At 45.0% G+C, this 21253-nt stretch overlaps 1 long non-coding RNA gene across 1 annotated transcript in view; it reads right to left on the bottom strand.

Moving 5' to 3' along the window:
- Nucleotides 1–1918: 1918 nt before the first annotated feature.
- Nucleotides 1919–21253, bottom strand: part of LOC142861153 (uncharacterized) — a 36731-nt gene continuing 17396 nt past the window's right edge. Inside the window, exon 2 of the long non-coding RNA XR_012912534.1 lies at nucleotides 1919–2340. This is a non-coding gene — a long non-coding RNA (uncharacterized LOC142861153). The remainder of the gene's footprint in view (nucleotides 2341–21253) is intronic.

Raw genomic sequence — 21253 nt, 5'->3', positions numbered from 1 at the left:
ACTCCCAGCCGCCCAGCCCTGCCCCGCCCCCACCAGGCCTGGAGCAGAGGTTTGAGCCACAGGGAGAGAAGTGGCCACTGTGGCCAAGGCCTCCTCCCAAACCCCAAACCTCCAGGCCTGAGGCCTCCAGCCGGGGAGGCGTCTGCCGCCTTTGGCTGGGCACTGACGGGCTCTGATGCCCCGCCTTGAGCTTCGAGCTCCCCAGACACCCTGCCTCCCCGGGGCCTGTACAGACACCCTGCCTCCCCGGGGCCTGTACACTCGGCTAACTGAGGGGTGTGGTCAGCCTGGGGCAGACTGTTAGGGAACCTCCTCCCTCCCTCACAAACCCCCAACACCCAGCCAGGCAAAGTGCTCCCGGAAGGTGCCTCCCAGAGGACAGGGTGCCTGCAGGAGGAGGAGGCTGGGTCCCTTTGTCCTGGGTGTCTCCCAACCCACCTCGATGCACGCTGAGCAGGGGAGCGGGGAACTGAGAAGAGCCAGCAGGGGGGAGAGAGGCGGGCGGCAGGACAGCGGCCGGGGCTTCCTCCATGTGGAGTGGCAAGGGGGTGAGGTCATTAGAGGGGCCCCCACTGAGGAGGGTGGCCAAGCTTAGAGCCGCCTGTCTGTGGCCCACTCAAGAGGGCTGGCCACTGGCCGGGGGCCCAGCAGCAAGAGGCTGCAGCATGGGAGCTGTGAGCCTGGGTCAGATCGTGCGTGAGAGACGCCCCCACTGCACACGCATGCACACACACACACATACATGCACACATGCATCCATGCAGGGCCCTCCTAGGGATCACACCTATGCCCCAGGAGGCAGCTGGCCTCCAGATTCCAGCCCTAGTCAACAGCACTGTTGGGTGCTGGGTCCCCTTCCAGACCCCAACACAGAAGAGAACAGAAGGGGCCCGATTCAGGGAAGGAAGGAGGAACGAAAGAACGCCTCGCCTCTCCCCCTCTCCAGATCCCTCGGCAGGGACTTGGGCGGCAGTGCTGGAGCAAGGGGAGGAAGTGGGCGCTGCACTAGACATAATGTTGGCATTTTCAACCAGCCTGGTTTGGGCTAAGTCTTAAACAGGGGCTGACACAGAATAGCTGTTTCATAAAGTTTGATGAAATTATTCATCCATCATCATCCATTTGTTCAGTAATTATAGAGCAGAACCTTTCTGCAAGGTATCCAGAAATGATGGGCTGTGCTTAAGAGAACAGAGGGGGCAGGAAGGAGAAATTTCACAGAGCCGAGTTGAAAGCAGCATTCAGAAATAAAACTGGTTCAGGCTGGGCGCAGTGGCTCATGCCTGTAATCCTAGCACTCTGAGAGGCCAAGACAAGAGGATTGCTTGAGCTCAGGAGTTCGAGACCAGCCTGGGCAAGGGCAAGACCCTGTCTCTACTAAAAATAGAAAGAAATTAGCCAGGCATGGTGGCACATGCCTGTAGTCCCAGCTACTTGTGAGACTGAGGCAGGAGGATCACCTGAGCCCAGGAGTTTGAGGTTGCTGTGAGCTAGGCTGATGCCACAGCACTCTAGCCCAGGCAACAGAGAGTGAGACTCTGTCTCAATTTAAAAAGAAAGAAAGAAAGAAAGCAAACCAGTTCAAGCAGGCACTCCTGCAAAGTTCAAAGTTTCGACCATCACACCCACCACGCTCAAGTTTCTTGAACTTTCTGAGCCCCTGTTTCTTTATCTGTAACAAGAGGCAAGTGGTGTCTGCCTGGTGACTGAGTCTCATACATACAAAGCCTGGAGTTTTAAGCATAGAATAGGAGCTTGATGAATGTGAGTTTCCGTGACCCTCCCCAAACCCTTCACAAATCCTGGACCTGATTGTCGCCTACATGCCCTTTTCTCTCAGCTCATAGAAACAGAGCCACTCACAGGGTTTTAGATCTTCTCCTACCCATTTTAAAAAAGTTAAAAGGAACAGATGAAATTCATTTTAACTGATATTTATTTAATCTGATATCCAAAGTCCTAGCATTTCAGCATGCAAACAATGTAAACATATTGTGATATTTGACATTCTTTTTTTTTTTAAGTCTTCGAATTTTCTACAAAGTAAAATTGTAATCCTACCAAAACAATAAACTCGTGTTTAACAGACAACAAAATCAAATTTTACGCTGCTTTAGTTTTTAAAGTTAAACTTCAACTAATTGCAATGAAGTAAAATAAAAAAAAAATCAGTGCCTCGGTGGCACTGGCCACATTTCAGATGCTCAGTAGTTGAATGTGGCTGTTGGCTGCCACAGTGCCAGGGAGGTCTTGGGTGAAACATTCTTCCTCAGGGAATCTTCCCGCCACCAGTGCCTCCAAGGGGGCTCAGGTACTTCTCTTGTGTAGCATTTATGACAGCTGTAGTTAAAATTTTAATTTGCAGTTAGTTGCATAATGACTCTTCCCCTTATCCGACTATAAGCTCGGGAGGACGGGACCACGTCCTTGGTCACTACGTGAGTAAGTCCTGGGAGCTGAGCAGGTGCTCGATGAGCATTTGTTGGGTGGGGGGCTGGCTGGCTCCATGGGCAGATGGATGGATCCATGGATAAATGAACTAGGAGGAGGGTATGTGCTGTGGGGTAAGGGAAAGAAGGAGGCACTCCCAGGGAGAAAGCAGAGACAGCTTCCTGGAGGAGGTGGGCTTCCGGGGCACCTGCATCTGCCCTTCAGCTTCAAACACACCCTCTGCCCAGAAGGAGGAAATGGACAATGCCAGGGCTGCAGGGGGTGGCAAGCTGTGGCCACCTGCCTTGTGAGGCTGGAAGGCTGGAGGAGAAGTGGGAAGGCTGGGGTTTTCCGGGGCGTGGCCTGAGGAATTCCAAGGAACCCACCGGGCCGGCCCAGGCTGGGCCACATGCCCAGTGGGTAAGGCTCGGCTTCCTCTGCGCGGAGGGCACCTCCTTCCTCCTGATTTTAGCACCAGCGGGAAGTGAATCACACCCAGCCCCTAAGCACAACCTCTTATGGGGGCTGGGACCCCAAGAGCCCCCTTCGTGAGTATGGGCCCCCGTGCTGGCCTAGTGGGTTTGGGACCACAGAGGGACAGAGAGCTGCTAGCTCTTCAGAAAAAGGACATTGACGGTCCCTAAAATTCAACTAATTGCTGCAAAGACCCACGGATCTTCCACCCTCACCCCATCTTGTTGGCCGGGCTCAGACTCAGCCTAGACCAGCCACTCTGTCACTCTGAGGCCTCTGCAAACACAGATCGGCTGTCCCCAAGGTGGTGATCTGACTCCCTGCGGGCAGGGGCCCTTCCTCGTCCACTTGCTCCACGTCCAAGTTCTCGGTGCTGGCACAGCCCCTGACACGGAACAGCCTCTGAACATGTGTTTGCTGAGTGAATGTGTTTGATTACTGATTTATTCATTCCTACAACAATTCTTTATAGAGCGCCAGTTACGTGCCAGGCCCCATGCGAGGCCCTGAGCAAGGGAGCAGCGAGCAGGGCGAGAGAGGGTGAAACTAAGGAGCAAATATGCGGATCGCTGGTTTGGAGGAAAATGAAGAAGGCAGCGGCTAGCGAGTGGCGGGTGTATTGCGCACAGCCTGCGCGGAGGCCCTCTCTGGGGAGGAGCCTGTGAGCTGAGACACGACCTAAGGGACAGGGAGCCAGAGGGGGGACAGGGGAAGACTGTCCCGGGGAGAGGGACCCAGCACGCAAGGCAGACTTGAGCTGGGTGCATGTGAGCCACAGCAAGAAGGGAGGTGTCCCCTGCCAGGGACCCCCGTCCCCATGGCAGCAGAGAGAAAGGCAGACGGCCATGGAGAAGCCACGGGGGTGAGCTCCAGGCCACCGAGAGGAGGTTGGGAGGCGATCCGCGTGCAGCGCCTGAGGCGGGAGCAGGGCGGGCCAGGATCCAGCGCACAGATTGGAAACACACTCTGGTGGCTGTGTGTGTGTGTGTGTGTGGGGGGGGGGTTGGAGGAAGGTAGGGGAGGGGGTAGGGAGAAGAGGAAGCAAGAGGCCGCTGCCGTTGGGGACGGCTGGACACAGGAGGCTGGAGCTGGGGCGACAAAGGTGGGGGGGAGCTGAGGATAAGCACGTGCACGGTTTCGAAAGACATTGCGTGGGATGCGACCACTTAGGGAAAGCACAGACATGGAGAGGGACAGAGGGAGGGTCTCGGGTGCGTTCTGATCTCACTCTGCCACCAGTTTGCAGGGCGATTGGACAATCAAACATGGAGGGGACTGAGCCACGCTATAAGGACCCTTCTTCCTTGAGTACTCACCCGCCTGGTTTCATTTCAGGGTTTCAGCTTGGTCCCCGCCCACTCACCACGACGCCTACAGAGCCTGCCAGGGGCGCAGTCCCCGGGTTGCACGGGCCCCACATGCAGAGGGAGTCACGCTTAAATTCCTGCTCTGCTGTCACGTCTTGAAATGCTTAGCAGTTTGGGAACAAGGGCGCTGCTAATTATGTGCCCGGTGCTGCCACATGCCCATGGCCTTCCACTGCGAGGGGAGGGAGTGGGCGTGCTGTGGGTGGTAGGAGCCCCCCACACCAGGTCACTGGACCCCTCTGGGGCATCCCAGTCCCTGCTGTCGCCAGCACCACCCTCCAACCGCCTCTCCAGACTCTGCAACCACAGAAAGACAGCCCTGGCATTCCTGCCTCAACTTCCTTTTCTTCTCTCTTTCAGAAGCTGAACAAATAGTCAAGGGTAGATGCCAAAATTGTGGAATTCTGACATAGACCAGGGTGTCTGAAGATATGAGCCAGGACTAACATGCAAATCACAGCCCAGACGCAGACTCCTATAGAGGTCCTGGAATCTGCAGTTAAACAAAACAAAACAACATTCTCATGAGCTAAAACTTGGAAAGTACCGATTTACACTAGTGAACCATCGGGCTGGGGAAGATGACAGGGACATTGACGCTGCCCGGGTGGGGGCTGGGAGAGAGAGACTGACCACTCGACCACAGGCTCCTGGTCCTTCAGGTCTCGGCTAGAATGCCCTGCCTGGAAGCCTTCCCTGATCCCACCACCCAGTGAACCGAGGCGACCCTGCTCAACCCCCTGGCCTTAGTGGGGGACCTGCCTCTCCTCATAACTGGCTGGTTGTCCCTGTTACTGCCAGACTGCATGTGCCAGGGAGGCCAGGGATGGGGACTGTCTTGGTCTCCATGGTACCTGCAACACCAAGCACAAGGCTTGGCACATACAAGGTGCTCAGCAAATACTTGTTCAGTGAATGAATGAAGAGAGAGAGAGTTTGGACTTTTGGGGCCAAGGGTATCATTTAGTCCTAAGAATTTGGCACTTATATCAGGGCGAGGGCTGGCTACTGCCTCTCATCCCACTCCTGAGGAGACCCTATGGAGGGCCACCATCAGGATTCCCATCCCCTGGCTGATTTGAGGGTGATAGAGGAAAAGACAGGCTGGGGAAAATTCAGACTAACATGTTAAAGGCTAACATACTCTTTCACCTTTCAACAGTAATTTTGATTTCCAAAATGCTCTCTGTTAACCCAACTGGGTATCTCGCTAGGAAGATTCAAGCAGTTGAGGAAAGGAAACAAGCCAAAGAGATTCAAGGGGGCAAAAGAAACCCTCTTTTGATATTTCACAAACTTCTCTGCTGCAGGAGCTGAAGACTTGAGCCACTACGGCTGGACTGGCCCAGTGACTCCCGCCCCCATGGGAGCAAACAAACACAGCTATGGGGATGACGGTGAAGGTCAGTGCCCCAACCGGAAGCAAGGCTTTGTGGACTTTGAGGCGCTGAGCACTGGGTGGGGACACATGTATGGGGACAGGGGCAGAAAGGGAAGCCCAGCGAGATGAGGCGACTTGCTTGATAACACGCAGCCGCAGAGCAGCGAGCCAGACAGGAGCCCGTGGGGAAGTTGCAGGAGGCTCTCTTCAGCTTCAGAGGAGGAAGGACTTTCTAACAATGAGTGCTGTCCAGCAACGAAACCGCTCGCCTCCCGGGCTGGAACGCCCCTGCGCCAGGGCGTGCAAGCCCAGCACTCCTCTCGGGACGCCAGAAAGATTCCAGTTGATAAGTGCTTTTCAAGCCAGATAAGTGATTTCCAAGCCAGAGGTCACACTGCCTTCATGGGGCATGAAATCAATTTAGTGGACCTAAACCAGCAGTTTCTAAAAATGGAAAAGATGGAAAAGAGAGAAGAGAAAAGAAGGAAAGAGAAGAGAAGAGTTAGAAAGGGATGGAAGAGGAGATATGGGGAGAGAAGAGAAAAGAGGAGGAAATGTCTGAGTTTATCCCACATAGCAAGGCCAAGGACTGTTTCTTGAAGCTGTGTGTGTGTGTGTGTGTGTGTGTGTGTGTGTGTACGTGTGCACGTGTGTGTGTTTGCAGTGAGTGGCAATATAAGACCACCGGGAGAGCCTGTGTTTTTAACCACTGGCTGCACTGCTGTGTGAAGGGCACAGGAGTGGGCTGCGGAGGCTCTGGGAGGCAGGGTGACTTTGGCAGCTGGGGACAGGTGGGGGCGAAGTCAGGGAAGGCTTCATAGCAAAGGGATCCTTGAGATCTGTCTTGGAGGAAGAGGAGTTTGAAGGCTTGACACGCAGGCAAAGGCACTCCCTTCCTCCAGAGACAGCCAGCAGAAACCATGCCAGAATAGGAGAGAATGTGGGAATTAGAGCAGGCCAACCTGGTTTGAACGTTTTAGTTCCAGGTTTACCAACTGTGTGACCCTGGCTAAGTTACCTAACCTCTCTGAGCCTCCATTTCTTCATGTGCTGAATGGAGGTTATTGTGAAATTACAGATTATGCATGTAGTGCATCTAGCATTAGCACAGTGCCTGGCAAATATTAATAGTGGAGGCTTCATGCTAATTACAACCCTTTTATGACAGTTCCCTGAGTTCAAATCCCAGTTCTGCCATTTACCAACTGGGTAACACTGGGCAAGTTGCTAGCCTCTTTGTGCCTCAGTTTCCTCATCTTTGAAGTGTGAATATTAGTAGCACCTACTACATGAAATTGTATTAAATTAATCAGTACATGTTGACATGGTTAGAGACGTATCAGGTGAAAATCAAGTGGATGATAGAGGTCGGCCACTATGAATCCTTCTACGCACTACACGCTGTGCTGAGAGTTTTATAATTTTATTCATTAATTATATTAACAAATGATTGCTGAGGGTTTGTTATGTTCCAGGAAATATTCAAGGTGCATCAGAGAATCTCAAGTACTTTAGGACGTGGTTGGAGCCCTGGTGCAAGACAGAATTTGTTTCTGGCAGAGAGTGGGAGGGAGGGTGGGCTTGGGTGGGAGGTGAGATAAGTGGTGAGAAATGAGGATGGAGAGATGGAAGATCAGGTCAGATCATAAAAACCATTTTACATCGTGTCATCCTATAAGCAGCGGGGGGCCCACAGAGATTTTCAATCTGGGGAATTTTTACTCTTAGAATTTATGATTCCCCAGTTGTAAAACTCTATGACTCTATGTGCCAAAGTCTTTATGATTCCGAGATTATAGTTCTATGATTCTGTGACTCTTGATGTTTCTTACGTGCTGTAGTAGATTGAGATTTAAAGATGGCCACAGTGGGGACTTCCGGTTTCAACTCTGACACGTAAAGAACTTGGATGTCGCTACTCCTGACCTTCCAACAAGAAAAAGCTAGATAAGCTGAAAATCAATTATTTTCCTCAAGCCCGTTAGAGAATTGGGGTTGCAGGGCAAATGGCCGCCCGAAAGCCCAGGGAGCCAGGTGCATGCAGAGCAATGTGGCCCCCGAGATCTGCTTGCTTGGAGCAGTGCCGCGAGTCAGTGGGAAGGCCTTGCTAGTAATCCTGATGATTGCCAAGGCCAAGTGCAGACGGGCAGGAGCATGGGAAGCGACTGGAGACCACAGTCATGGGGAGGGGAGGGAAGGCCTCACACTTTTGCAGGTTTTTCCTCCAAGAAGCTCATGGGGTTCTAGAAGGAAGGATCTGAGAAAGCCCCCTGTGGCCCTGGCAGGGCAGGGCAAAGAACAGTGATGACCGAGCCCTCCCAGACCCTTTCCCTACTCCCCAGATGGAAGGACTTTGCCAGAGGGCAATTCTCTGCTTCATTCCAGCCCTGAGGGGGAAAAGAAGCAGGGAGAGGGGGAAGTTCTACCCATGAAGGAGGAAGGGAAACACTTCCGAAGGCCACTCTCCTGAAGCAAGAGGCCACCAAAAGACAGAGACGTAATTACAGGGTTAGGGAATGCCCTCCCTTCCCCACACTCTACCGTCACACCAATAAGCCTCCAGCAGAACGCAGTGAATTACAGCTGCAAGACACAGGCTCTCTCTAAGGAACAGTACAAAGGAAAACTCCAGAGCCAAGAAGGGGGGAGAAAACAAGGACATTAAAGGAACCTGAGGTCCCTGGTGCCCATGGCTACAACAAGCATCAAAGGGAGCCCGACTCCTAGCCAGATTAACATCAATCCTCACACTAAAGATGTATTTACCTCAATATTTATTATCCTATACAACATGTTCAGCTTTCAACAAAAAAGTGACAAGCCATGCTGTATGGGGTGAGCATCCCTAATCTGAAAATGTGATAGCTGAAATGTTCCAAAATCTGAAATTTTTGAGCACCGACAGTACACCACAGGTGGAAAATTCCACAGCTGACCTCATGTGGTGGGTTGCAGTCAAAATGTAGTCAAAACTTTGTTTTATGCACAAAATTATTAAAAGTATTGTGTAGCCAGGTGTGGCGGTGAACATCTATTGTCCCAGCTACTTGGGAGGCTGAGGCAGGAGGATTGCTTGAGCCCAGCAGTTTAAGGTCAGCTTGGGCAACATAGCGAGACCTCATCTCTAAAAATATATATATTGTATAAAATTACCTTCAGGGTATGTGTATAAGGTGTACATGAAACATAAATAAATTTTGTGTTTAGACCTGGGTCCCATCCCCAAGATATCTCAATATGTATGTGCATATATTCCCAAATCCAAAAAAATCTGAAATCTGAAACACTTCTGGTTCCAAGCATTTCAGATAAGGGATACTCAACCTGTATTGGTTTCCCAGGGCTGCTATAACAAATTACCAAAAACGATAGAAATTTACTCTCTTACTATTCTGGAGGCCAGGAATTGAAAATCAGTATCACTGGGCTGAAATCAAAGTGTTGGCATGGCTGAAAGGGGGAGAATCCCTTCCTTGCCTCTTCCAGCTTCTGGTAGCTGCGGTCATTCCTTGGTCTGTGGCCAAATCACTCCAATCAAGACCACTCTGTGTTCATGTCAGTGCCTCATCAGTGCCTGTAGGTCAAATGTACCTCTGCTTCCCTCTTATAAGGAGACATGTAAAAAGAAGAACAGTGTTTAGGGATTCACATTCTTGATTTCAAAACTTGCTATAAAGCTATAATAATTAAAACTGTGTGGTACTGGCATAAGGGTAGACATATAGACCAATGGAATAGAATTCAAAGTCCAGAAATAAACCCGAACATCCATGGCCAATTGATTTTTAGCCAGGGTGATAAGTCCAGTCAATGGGGAAAGAATAGTCTCTTCAATACATTGTGCTGGGACAACTGAATTTCCACATGCACAAGAATGAAGTTGAGTCCCTACCTCACACTGTATACAAAAATGAGCTAAAAATAAATCAAAAGCTAAATATAAAAGCTAAATCATAAAATTCTTAGAAGGAAACATAGGAGTAAATCTTTATAACCTTGGATTTGGTAATGGTTGCAAAAGCATGAGTAATAAAAGAAAAAAATTAATTAATTAAAATGAAAAACTGTGCAGCAAATGTCATTATCAAAAGATAACCTCTGAGGCCGGGCGCTGTGGCTCACGCCTGTAATCCTAGCTCTTGGGAGGCCGAGGCGGGCGGATTGCTCAAGGTCAGGAGTTCAAAACCAGCCTGAGCAAGAGCGAGACCCCGTCTCTACTATAAATAGAAAGAAATTAATTGGCCAACTGATATATATATAAAAAATTAGCCGGGCATGGTGGCGCATGCCTGTAGTCCCAGCTACTCGGGAGGCTGAGGCAGGAGGATCGCTTGAGCCCAGGAGTTTGAGGTTGCTGTGAGCTAGGCTGACGCCACGGCACTCACTCTAGCCTGGACAACAAAGTGAGACTCTGTCTCAAAAAAAAAAAAAAAAAAAAAGATAACCTCTGCAACAGGAGAACATACTTGCAAATTATATATCTGATAACGGTTTAATATCCAGAATATATAAAGAGTTCCTACAACTCAACAACATAAAAAGTGAAACAACACAATTTAAAAAATAGACGAACATCATTAGTCATTAGAGAAATGCAAAATCAAAACCACAATGATATACCACTTCATACCTACCAGCATAACTATTTAAAAAGATAAGTGAAAAATAAAAGTACAAGTGTTAGCAAGGACGTGGAGAAATTGGAAACTTCTACATTGCTGGTGAGGATGCAAAATGGGGCAGCTGCTATAGAAAAGCTTTCCAATTCTTTAAAAAGCTAAACTTCCAGGAGTTCCACTCCTAGCTTTATGCTGCAAAGAACTGAAGACGGGCATGCCAATATGCCAGTGTTCATTGCAGCACTTTATCCACCATAGCCAAAAGGTGGAAATAAGCCAAGTATCCATCAACAGATGAATGGCCAAACAAAATGCGGTATATACATATTATGGAGCATTATTCAGTCATAGAAAGGAATGAAGTTGATACATGCTACAAGTATAAACCTTGAAAACATTATGCTAAGTCAAATAAGCCAAACACAAAAGGACAGAAATTGTATGATTCCACTTATGTGAAATGTCTGGAATAGGCAAATTCATAAAGACAGAGAGAAGATTAGAGGTTACCAGGGGCTGGGGGAAGGAGGGAATTGGGAGTTGCTAAATGGTTGCAGAATTTCGGTTTGGGTGATAAAAAATATTTTGGATATAGATAGTGGTGATAATTGTAGAACTTTGTGAATGTAATTAATGCCACTAAATAGGATACCTAAAAATTACTAAAATAGCAAATATTATGTTATATCTACTTTACCAAAATATTATTAATAATACCAAAAAATTATGTACAATGACAAGTATTAGCAAGGATGTTGAAAAGATGGAACCTTCTTATATTGCTAATACAATGTCAAATGGTGCATCTGTTACATACAAATTTGGTGATTCTTCAAAATGTTAAATATAGTTACCAAATAACTCAGCCATTCTACTCTTAGGTATATAACTATGGGATCTGAAAACATATCCAGACAAAAACTCATACACGAATGTTCATAGCAGCCTATTCATCAGAGCCAACAAATGAAAACAACCCAAATGTCCATCAGCTGATAAACAGATAAACAAAATGGAAAGGCACAATGGAAACCAGACACAATATTGAATCACATTGTATGATACCATTTATATGAAATGCCAGAACAGGCAAATCCATAGAGACAAAAAGCAGATTGGTGGTTGCCAGGGACTGGGGGAGGAGGAATGAGAAATAATTGCTAATGGGTATGGGGTTTCTTCTTGGGGTGATTATAAGTTTCTGGAATTAGTGGTGAGTATTGCATATCTTTGTGATTATACTATTAATATAATAGTATAATAATAAGCACAGAATTATATACTTTAACATCATGAATTTTATGGTATGCGAATTATATCTCAAACATTTTAAGTAAAGGAATGGAGGAAGATACACTATGCTAACATGAGTCAAAACATGCTGGGGTAGCTATTTTTTTCTAGATAAAGCAGACTTTAGAATAAGGAATGTTGTCAAGAATAAAGAGGGACATTATATAATGATAAGGGGTCAATTCTACAAGAACTCATAATGATCTTAAGCTCCTAACAACAAAGTGTCAAAACTCATGAGAAAAAATGACAGAATTGAAAAGAAAAATAGACAAATCCACTATTACAGTTGGAGACTTCAATACTCCTCTTTCGTTAATTAACAGATCAAACAGGCAGAAAACCAATAAGGATATAGATGACCTGAATCACACTATCAATTAATCTAATCTAATTGACATTTATAGAACATTTCATCCAATAACAGAATGCACATTCTTCTCAAAGGCACATGGAACATTTACCAAGATAGACCACATTCTAGATCATAACATACACCTTCAAAAATGTAAAAGAACAAAAATCATACAAATTATGTTCTCATTCCACAAAGAAATTAGACTAGAAATCAAAAACAGAAATATAGCTGACTGTATTTGGAAATTAAAGAAAACACTTCTAAATAAATTAAAGGTCAAAAAAGAAGTCATGAGAGAAATTAGAAAATACCTTGAACTAAATGAAAATGAAAGTTATCGAAATTTGTGGGATTTAGCCAATGCAGAGCTTAGAAGAAAATGTATAGCATTAAATTTGTACGTTAGAAAACAATAAAGTTCTAAAATCAATAGCCTAAACTTCCACCCTAGGAAACTAGATAAGAAACAAAAAACTAAATTTAAGACAACAGGAGGAAGAAAATAATAAAAAAATTAGAGCAGAAATCAATGAAATTGAAAACAGGAAAATAGAGAAAAATCAAGAAACCCAAAAGCTGGTTCTTTGTAAGGATTAATAAAATGTGTAAGTCCCTCACCAGGCTAACCAAGAACAAAAGGAAGAAGACATAAATTACCAACATCAAGAACAAAAGGGGTCATTATTACTGATCCCATAGAAACTACAAGGATAACAAGGGAGTACTATGGACAACTCTATTCATGTAAATTTGGTAATTTAGATAAAATGAACCAATTCTTTGAAAGATACAAACTACCAAAACTCACTTAAGGAAAGCCAGATAACCTAAATTGCTCTACATCTATTAAACCAATTCAGTCAGTAGTTTAAAGCCTTCCATAAAAGGAAAGACCAGAACCAGATGGTTTCTCTGATGAATTCTGCCAGACATTTAAGGAAGATATAATACCAATTTTATATATCATATTCTGAAAAATAAAAGAGAAAGGAACACTTCCCAACCCATATTATGAGGCCAGAATTACTCTAATGCCCAAATCAGATAAATAAATTAAAGAAAAGAACGCTACAAATATCTTTCATAATGTAACTGCAAATATCCTTAATAAAATATTAGCAAATTTAATCTAGCAATATATAAAGAAGATGATAATATATCACAATTAAATGGGGTTCATTCCAGGAAGAGAAGGTTGAATCAATATTTGTAAATAAATCAATGTAATAACAGCATATAATAGACTAAATAAGAAAAAACGTATCAATAGACATAGAAAAAGCATTTGACAAAGTGCAATGTCCATTCAAGATAAAAGCTCTAAAAATGAAATAGAAGGGAAATTCCTGGCCCGGTGCAGTGGCTCATGCCTGTAATCCTAGCACTTTGGGAGGCTGGGAAACATTGCAAGACCCTGTATCCACACACACAAAAAATTAAAATTGGTTGGGCGTGGTGGCATGTGCCTGTTTTCCCAGCTACTCAGGAGGCTGAGGCAAGAGAACTGCTTGAGCCCAGGGGTGAGCTATGATCGTGCCACTGCACTCTAACCCGGGCAACAGACCAAGACCTTGTCTCAAAAAAATAAAAAAATAAAGAAGAAAAATTCCTTAAACAAATACAGAATATATTAAAAAAAAATCAGTATGCAGCATCATACTTAATGTAATAGAGTGAATGTCTTCCTGATAAAATTGAGAAAAAGACAAGAATGCCCTATCATAGCATTCCCACTCACCATCATATTGGAAGTCCTAGTTAGTGCAAGGAAATGAAATAAAAAGTATCCAGTTTGGAAAGGAAGAAACAAAACTGTTTTTATTCATGGATGACATGATTATTTACACAGAAAATCCCAAACAACCTACCAAGCAAACAAATGAACAACTTTTGGAATTAATAAGCACGCTCAGCAAGGACATAGGACACCAGGTCAATATACAAAAGTCAATTTCTTTCTTATATGCAAGCAATAAACCAGTAGAATTTTTAAATTAATAAACAAGATTTATACCTAAGTACTTTGCCTGGGGGATGCTGTTACAATAGCATTTTACAATAGCTTTTACAAGAGCATACCCCCAGGCAAAATACTAAGGTATAAATCTAACAAAATATGTAGAGAGCTATAAAACATTGACAAAAGAAATCAAAGATCTAAATAATGGAGAGAGTGAAGAGACAACCAATAAAATGAGGAAAATACCATATTCACAAACCCCGTGTATGATAAGGGGTTAAGATCTAAAATATATAGCTGGACATGGTGGCCCATGCTTGCAGTCCCAGCTACTCGGGAGGCTGAGGCAGGAGGATCGCTTGAGCCCAGGAGTTTGAGGTGGCTGTGAGCTAGGCTGACGCCACGGCACTCACTCTAGCCTGGGCAACAAAGCGAAACTCTGCCTCAAAAAAAAAAAATAAAATAAAATAAAATAAAGAAGCTAAAGATCCAAAATATATAAGGAACTCAACTCAATAGCAAAAAACCAAATAATCCAATTAAAAACTGGGCAAAAGACCTATATAGATATTTCTCTAAAATAGACATACGAGTGGCCCAAAGTATAAAAAGAATTCAACATCACTAATCATCAGGGAAATGCAAATTAAAATGACTGGGAGATAACACCTCACACCTGTTAGAATGGCTATTATCAAAAAAGCAAAAGGCAAAAGGTAAGTGCTGGAGAGGATATGGAGAAAAGGGAATAATTGTCCACTGTTGGTGTGAACTTAGGTTACTTAACTTACGGTAATAGGCCACCCTAGAAAACAGTATGAAGCTTCCTCAAATGATTAAAAATACAACTACCATATAAGACAGCAATCCCACTACTGGGTATACATCCAGAGGAAATAAAATCAGTATGTCAAAGAGATAATTCCATGTTGACCGTAGCATTATTGACAATGGCCAAGATACAAAATCAACCTAAGTGTCCACCAATATAGATAAAGAAAAATACAGATAAAGAAAAATCTGGAATACATACACAATGGAACACTATTCAGCCTTAACAAAGAAGGAAGTATTATTACCATTTGCGACAATATGGATGAATCTAGAAGTCATTAGGTTGAGTGAAATAAGCTGGGCACAGAAAGACAAATCCCACATGATCTCATTTACATGTGGAATGTAAAAGATTTGAACTCATAGAAGCAGAGAGTAAAATAATGGTTACAAGGAGCTGGAGGAAAAAAAGGAAAACAAAAACGAAATGATGGAGAGATATTTTGCGTTCACAGATTGAAAGTCTCAATATCATTATGATATCAATTCTTCCTAATTTGATCTATAGACTTAGTGCAATATTAATCAAAATCTCAGCATGCTTTTGGGTAGATACTGACAAACTGATTCTAGAATTTACATTGAAAGGCAAAGGTACTAGAATAGCCAACAAAATTCTGAAAGAACCAAGTTGGAGAGAACTCACACTGTCCAATTTCAAGTCTTACTACAAAGCTACAGTAATCCAAGACAGTGTGATCAAAAAAACAGACACACAGACCAATGGAACAGAACAGAGAGTCCAGAAATACACCCACACAAATATTCAACTGATTTTTTACAAAGATGTTGGAACAATTAGATGTTTATGTAGGCAGAGAGAGAGAGACAAATTCTCAGCATAGACCTTATACTTTACACGAAAATTAACTAGAATGAACTCAAAATAGTTCATAGACTTAATGTAAAATAATAATAATAATAATAAAACTCCTGGAAGAAACATAGAAGAAAATCTATTTGACTTTGAGTTTGGTGACAAGTTTTTAGATACAATACAAAAACACAATCCATGAAAGAAAAAATTGATAGTTGGACTTTATTAAACTTTTGCTGTATAAAAGACACTGGGGGCGCGGAGTGACAGCTGGTGTAAGATCCATAGTTCAAAGAGCCAAGAACCAGGAGCTCTGATGTCAAAGAGCAGAAGAATATGAATGCCCAGCTCAAGAAAAGAGAGAATTTGCCCATTCTCTGCCTTTCTGATCTATTCAGATCCTCAGTGGGTTGGATCATGCCCACCTGTATTGGTGAGGGCAATGTTCTTTACTCAGTCTACTGATTCAAATGCAGATAATGTTTTACCAGCTATCTGGGCATCCCTTAGCCCAATGAAGTTGACGAATAAAATTAACCATCCCAAAGATCATATCCAGAATATGCAATCAATGTCTAAAACTCAACAATAAGAAAACAAAAATTACAATTAAAAATGGACAAAACATAAGAATAGACATCTTAGGCCGGGCACGGTGGCTCACGTCTGTAATCCTAGCACTCTGGGAGGCTGAGGCGGGCAGATCGCTCAGGTCAGGAGTTTGAAACTGGTCAGGAGTTTGAAACTGGCCTGAGCAAGAGCGAGACCCTGTCTCTACTAAAAATAGAAAGAAATTCATTGACCAACTAAAAATATATAGAAAAAATTAGCCCAGCATGGAGGCACATGCCTGTAGTCCCAGCTACTCAGGAGGCTGAGGCAGTAGGATCACTTGAGCCCAGGAGTTTGAGGTTGCTGTGAGCTAGGCTGACGCCACAGCACTCACTCTAGCCTGGGCAACAAAGTGAGACTCCATCTAAAAAAAAAAAAAAAGAAAAAGAATAGACATTTTACCAAAGAAGATATACAAATGGTAAATAAGCATGTGAAAAATTCTCAATATCATTTTGCATTATAGTAATACAATTTAAAATAAGATGCAAATCAAAATAACTAGTACATACCTATTATTAATAAAATTGCTAAATTCTAAATACTGGCAATACCAAGTGCTAACAAAATGCAGAAAAACAAGCACTCTCACTCATTGCTAGTGGGAATGGAAAATGGTACTTTGGAAGTACAGTTTGGCAGTTTCTTAATAAAATTAAACATGGGTTTACCATACAACCTCACAATTACATTCACAACCTCACAATTACATTATTTAGCCAACTAACTAGAAATCTTATGTCCACACAAAAATCTGCATACAAATGTTTACAGCAGCTTTATCTGCAATAGAGCTGGAGGCCACTGAGATGTCCTTCAATAGGTGAACGGACACACAGTGAAACATCCACACTATGGAACACTATTCAGCGATCAAAAGGAACAAACTCTTAATCCACACAACAATATAGATGAATCTTAATTCATATTACTAAATAAAAGAAGTCATTTTCAAAATGTTGCATACTGTATGATTTCATTTATATGATTTAAAAAACAAAAAAGAAAATCATAGAGACAGAAAACAGATCAGTGGCTGCCAGAGGATTTGGAAGAGGGAGACAGTTGGCTAGAGGCACAGTGGACGTTTTAGAGACGTGAAACTGTTCTGCATGGTACTGTGGTGACTGATAGATCTGATAAGGGATTAATACCCAGAATATACAAAGAGATCCTATACTGTTCATTTGTCACTATGCATTAGGCAAAACCAGAGAACTTTACAACACAAAAAGTGAACCTTGATGTATTTTAATTAAAAAAAAAAAATTCCACTAAGAGGGTAGGTGATCATGGGATGGAATGCAGAATATGATAAAAGGATCTAATTGTATTACAAATGTATGAGATAATCTCACTGAAGGACAGGGGGACTAGAGGTTACGACCTAAATAACTTTGGAAATAACTAGAAAGTAAAAGACTAAAGACCAAAAGAACTGTCCAGACATACTGTACTTTAGTTGGTAAAGTTGTTTCTCCTGGGGTATGGGTTGACAATTCTGATACCCAAGTACATGCGTACTAGAATTGAACAATTAAGTAAATGGATGGCAGATGGCAGGAGCTAGGTTTGTCACTGTTGAAGGAGGAGGTTATAGATGAGCAAGAAGAGAAGGACAGAATGAACTATGTGAATGTCTTAGAGTCAGAGACATTAGTATGAGCATGAGCTCGTGATTACCTAAATATAGATACTAATGATAGATACAGAAATAATTGTAGTCATGTGTATTCACAGGCTAGTATACATATATGTATTTCCTAGCTATGCCCACTGACAGTAGGTCCTCAGTAGCAACAAGCACACCCAGCACCCAGATTTTGGTTTCTAATACCATTCTCCAACAAAAGGAACCAGGCTCCTTGGAGCAATGGCTGATTCTATAGGTGGGCAGAAAATATGCAAGATGAGCCTGGAGCATCTTGTAGTGCCAGAAAGTAAGGAGCAGCTCAAAAACAAAACAAGAAAGGTATGACAAAGGGACATGGGAGCCAATAGAAAGAGCTCCCAAGGGCCAAAACTGAAACAATTTAAGCAACAAAATAAATAACATAGTATTGCATTATAATGCAAAGTATACAATAAATATCCATGGGTGCACATTGATATAATAAATAATTGAGGCTGGCCATTGTGGCTCACACCTGTAATCCTAGCACTCTGAGAGCCCAAGGCAGGTGGATTGCTTGAGGTCAGGAGTTCGAGACCAGCCTAAGCAAGAGTGAGACCTCATCTCTACTAAAAAAAATAGAAAGAAATTAGCTGAACAATTAAAAATATATATAGAAAAAATTAGCCGGGCATGATGGCACATGCCTGTAGTCCCAGCTACGGGGGAGGCTGAGGCAGGAGGATCGCTTGAGCCCAGGAGTTTGAGGTTGCTGTGAGCTAGGCTGATGCCATGGCATTCCAGCTCAGGCAACAGATTGAGACTCTATCTCAAAAAAAAAAAAAAAAAAAAAAAAATTGAATAAACAAATAAGAGAAGAATTCCAAATAACTTTGGTAGCTACTCCTCCCTCAAGGAGGAGAATCATAACTCTCCATCCCTTAAGTGGAGGCTGGGCGTAGTGACGTCCTTTTACATGTACATAGCATGTTCTCTTGATATAATGTGTTGAGACTGACACTTCACCTCTGTGCTCTTCCTCCCCAAAACTCATAGCCCCAGTTTAACCATAAGAAAAACAATTGACAACCCCAAATCGGAGGCCATTGTACAGAATGCCTGACCAGTACTCCTCAAAACTGTTAAGGTCATCAAAAACACGGAAAGTCTAAGAAACCGTCACAGCCAAGTGGAGCCTAAGGAGACATGACAAGTAAATGCAATGTCATGTCCTGGATGCGATCCTGGAAAGAAAACAGACATTAAGGAAAAACTAGTGGAATCTGATTAAAGTGTGGATTTTAGCTAATATTACAAAGAGCCTTTATATTTTAGTGATTTGGGTTCTTTAGTTGTGATAAATGCATCACAGAAACATGTTAACAGTAGGGGAAACTGGCTGAGGGGTACACAGAAACTCTCTGTACTATCTTTGCAACTTTTCTGTAAATCTAAAATTATTCTAAAATAAAAATTTATCTAAGTATATTCTTACAGGACCACAATAGTCCATGTCCCCTGCATCATACCCTTTGCAATGTGACTTTGCCGCTCCTCCCTGGGAGAAGTGGTTTCTACTTCCCTACTTCTTGAAACTGAGCTGGCCTTGTGACTTGCTTGGGCTGATAGAATGTAACAGAAGTAAATTCATATTGGTCATGAAGTCTCAAGAGGCCTCTCGTGTTGCTAAATGATGACAGACACATGGCCTGGACACCCCTCTGACCTCAGCAGATAGCTAGCCAACTGCCAGACATGTGATTGGGACCATCCTAGACAGGCCAGCCCCCAGCAGGCCGACCCTCTGATCCCAGACACAGGGAGACAAGGCAAAATTAGCCCAGCTTGGCCCAGCTTGCCAGCGCTACCCAGCTGCCCCACACGAGCAATAACAAAAGCTTTTTGTTTGTAGACAGTGAGTTTTGGAGCAGTTTGTTGTACAGCAATAGCTACGTGCTTCACTCTTGCCTAGACATAACAGGGCTTTCAACAAGGTTATTTGTTGTAACATTATAAAAGATCAGGTGCAAACCTCAAGGCTCATCGATGGCAGACGGATCAAATAACTACAGGAGATCCAAACCATGGAATATTATGCAGCTGTTCAAAAGAACGAGGCAACTCTATGAGAATCAACATGGAACAAACGCCAGGATACATTTTTAAGTGAAGCGGCAAGAGGCAGGAAAGCGTACAAAGCCACCGATCCTGTAAAATATTTGTGTTTGCACAGACGCCCTCCCCGTGTCTGGGAGGGCACACAAGACAGGCCTAACAATGCCTGTCTCTAGGAGGGGAGACTGGGGGGCTGGGGAACAAGCCAGAACGCAGACTTCCCTTTCACGCAACCCTCTTTTTTATCTTTTGAATCGTGTAAATGTGTTATCTATTCAAAAACAAATAAAAGCAGACTGTGAAAAACTCCCGTGCCTTTCAAATTCGGAGAGCCTATTATTCTGTCTCCCAGGTTCCCAGGATGCACCGGGCAGCCGCCGCGGAGGGAGCCGGCCCCGCGCGGCCGCTGGGGGGCAGCGCCGGGCTTCCGCCCGCGGGCGCGCGGCCGCCCCGACAGCGCGCGGGCTCCTGCGGCGGGCCCTGCTGCAGAACAGTCTGGACTTGGGGGGGGGGGTGCACCCAAGAACCCCGGTCCCAGCGGCGGGCTGCCCACCTGTCAGCTCCCAGTCCCGGGCGGAGCAGCCGTCCCGGGGAGCCCGAGCCCCTTCCCAGCGGAGAGGGCCCGCTGCTCCTCGGCCTGCGTTCCAGCCCGCTCACAGGCCGTCTGCGGGGCCTGCGCTTCGGGCCGGTGAGCAGGTTGAGACGTCTCATAATCCGGAGACCCGGAGGGTCTCGACCCATCGACCCCCGGCGTGACCTTGAGAAGGTTCTTTCCTCCCCCCAAGCCTGTCCCATATCTGTGCTGGAAGTGGTGAATGTTAAGAATTAATTAAGCCCTTGATTTGTGACGTTGACTGAACCAAGCGACTCAGACATCGCGTCTTGCTCCATTTTACAGATGGGGAGACTGAGGCCTCGAGAGGCCGAGTCGCTCCCGGTTACAGGGCTGGTAAGGGGCGGGCGGGATTTGCTTCCCGGGCTCCCTGGTTCCTGCAGCCCAGCTCTTACCGCTCAGCTGATCCTGACTCCAACGCTGCTGGGGGCGGAGGATTTCAAAGCAGAGGAGGCTGAGGAAAAGCTTGGGAAAGGGCAACGAGCAGATATTCAGGAGCCCCTCTGCGTGCCAGGCCGGGCACCCCTGTGGGAAGCCTGCTTTTCTCTGTGGGTTGTGACATTCTTGCACCCCAGTGGCGCAGGCGAGGACAGGCTCAGAGTGGCGCAGGGCGCCCGGAGGCCCGCAGCTGCAGGAGGCTGGGCTGGAGGCGCTGCCGCCTGGGCTCCTTCCGCCCCTCTCCCCTGGGCGCGCAGGGGCCAGCTGCCAGGGGCCCCCCGCGACGCCCCGGAGCGGGCGCTGCGCCTTGGTCTCTCGATCCTCCGGTAA

Source organism: Microcebus murinus, chromosome 16 (genome assembly GCF_040939455.1).
Source record: "Microcebus murinus isolate Inina chromosome 16, M.murinus_Inina_mat1.0, whole genome shotgun sequence".
NCBI classification, from domain to species: Eukaryota; Metazoa; Chordata; class Mammalia; order Primates; family Cheirogaleidae; genus Microcebus; species Microcebus murinus.
Note: the sequence above shows the minus strand (reverse complement) of the source record. Positions and strands in the feature narration are given on the sequence as shown.